This window comes from Microcebus murinus, chromosome 1 (assembly GCF_040939455.1).
Source record: "Microcebus murinus isolate Inina chromosome 1, M.murinus_Inina_mat1.0, whole genome shotgun sequence".
Taxonomy (NCBI): domain Eukaryota; kingdom Metazoa; phylum Chordata; class Mammalia; order Primates; family Cheirogaleidae; genus Microcebus; species Microcebus murinus.
Window position 1 is genome coordinate 54731581 of NC_134104.1, and position 2594 is coordinate 54734174.

Consider the following 2594-nt stretch of genomic DNA (forward strand, 5'->3'; position numbering starts at 1 on the left):
AAGTAGCAGAATTTCAACAAAGTTCTGAATAAGAATGAAAAATGAATTTCTAGCCAAAGGTAAAAGAAAATAAGGGGTGCTGGACATGAGGAGTCTCCACTTGGTTGTAGCTATCAGGAGACACTACTCAAAATGATGAAATTGTATGGCTTCCATCCTCAAAGAAGTTAGGGGCTGGTTAAGCCAAGTGAATACATGAATGAAATAAACATGAATTCTGGGAACCACTACTCCAGAGCAAATCCCACTTCAGTCTAATGGAAAGGGAGTAAGAAGTAATTCTACCACTGGGCAAAAGTTAAAAGCCTCAAAGTTACTTTGCTTTTACTACCTGTTTAGGCTTAAGGATCTCAACATAAAAGCAGCTCTCTATCTCTTTGACAGGCAAGAACTCAACTAAGAAAAACAGTGACATATAGAGAGAACTATAAAACTAAACACAGGGGAAAGCTATATCCATGTCATCTTGCTACAGGCTTTGGTGAGGCAGCACTTTTTTTTTGCCCTGACCCCTTAGTAAGCCAGGTCTCAGAACCTCAGCATCATCTGCCTCAGCTTGGTTGTTACTCTTTCTTATGGGAGACTTCTGCTTCCTAGACCTTGAGAATATCCGGAAGACACAGCTTAGGAAATGACCGAGCAGAATGGTGGTGATGCCAAGGATACCATGCAGGACAAGAGGGCCAGGCTTCCTGAGGCACTGGGAGCTCACACGACTGGATCTGACATTCCCTATCCATCACACAGGAATCCTCGTCCTGCTGACTCTGTAATCTTTCCTGCAAGTAGAAGAAAAATTTAAAAGTCCTTAAAGCCAATACCCATATATTTAAAAAAAAAAAAAAAATGACCCTATGATCTTTCATGCTCTATCTCAGGCCCAAGGATCTCAGTTTGTTTCTCAAGCTCCTTATCTCCAGCTTCTCCCATTCCAGGTGAAAATCTGTCATTATTTTTTCCTATGGAAAAGTGAAAAGCCCAGGATTTTGCCACCCCATGCCTCCTCCCTATCTCACTGGGAAGATCAGGATTATCTTCCTGGTACTGAGTAGGGAATGCCTTTTATCTACAGTCTCATCTTCTTCACTTTGGGATGGTGCTAAAGGTGATGGAAGAATGGGCAGTCATTGGGCCTCCCTTTTCTTCTTCTTCTTGCTTTTTTTCATTATTTTTGCCCTTACTGCCTTCCAAAAAATATCTATGCTTCCTGGGGAGTGGGTCTAGCTCTCTCCTCTGGACTGGAGGCATGACAGCATCTTGTGAAACCTCAGCTACATGACTCTCAGGTGTCTCCTCCAATGGCTCTGATGAGGACTCGAAACTTTTTTTCAGAGCATCCTTTCCCCATAGGTGGGGATACATATCCTCTGTATCTCGAATATTTGGTGGTATGTTCAAGTCATTGGTGATGTGTCTGGGGATGGGGACTGGAGATTCTGAACATCTGTCATTGACGAGTTTTCTTCTCCCAGCCAGCTTCGCAGGAACAAGGGGCTCATAACAAAAGGACCAAGAGTCAAATGCTAAAGGAAGTAGTTACTACACTGACTCTTTCTAATGATGTATCCTTAGCAGTGTAATGATCTCAGATTTCTCCTCTGCACTTCTCTAAATGAATCCAATGACCTTCAGAAAGAGTTCTCAGGTTGTTCTTCTTGGTGTAGGAGGTCACAGATTTCCTAAAAGGAGAGAGAAAAGCCATTAAGGTAATTGCTCCATAGACAATGGAGTCTCTCCTAGTCACAAATAACCCACATTCACTAGACTCTGCCAATTCTAGCATAAATCCCTGGATAGTAACTGTATTTAACAATTGGACAAATTTCTAGGTCATTATTTTTAAAAGTAAGGATATTCTCCAGTAATAAAATTAAGTTGCCCAAAGTTGCCCAAAGTCTCAAGGGTATTTTTAAATGCTGGGATTTATGAGAACTCTGAGGTCCATCCAGAACCTTCTATTCTATTTTTATTTCTGACTCTAATGTCTTCCTCATGTCTTTATTTTGCCCTCACATAGTAGATGCTTAACAAATATTTGTTGGCTCTGAATGAATGAATGAATGAATGAATGAATAAAACAAAGAAAGTTCCTTGCTCTGAGAAAGTTCCTTGGTTTGTGGCTATAGAGAATAAAGAAGAGTTGGTTGGCCAGGCACAGTGGCTCACACCTCTAATCCCAGTGCTGTAAGAGGCTGAGGAGGGAGGATAACTTGAGACCAGGAGATCAAGAAGGGTTGGTAAACTCTGCAAGAGGATATCCAATAGTTTTTGTTTATCCTTCATTGAAGCTAAGAGTGCTTTCATATAGCAAATGTCAATGTCAATAAAAGTTTTATGAATGAATTAATGAATTTGATGTAAGCCACTTAAATCACATGCCAGACTCAAATGATATTACTTATCATAAAAGATGGTATCTAAAGACAATTTATTTACTAATATACTAAAACAGAATTCTAGGTTGGTGCAAAAGTAATTGCGGTTTGGGACTGTAAATTTTAAGTCATTATAACTAGGCTCAAACACATCTTTTTTGTTGTTGTTGTTTGTTTTTTTTTGAGACAGAGTCTCGCTTTGTTGTCCAGGCTAGAGTG

The 2594-nt window shown here is 40.1% G+C and overlaps 1 pseudogene; it reads right to left on the reverse strand.

Moving 5' to 3' along the window:
* Nucleotides 1-396: 396 nt before the first annotated feature.
* Nucleotides 397-1312, reverse strand: LOC105883887 (uncharacterized protein NECTIN3-AS1-like; annotated as a pseudogene).
* Nucleotides 1313-2594: the final 1282 nt, after the last annotated feature.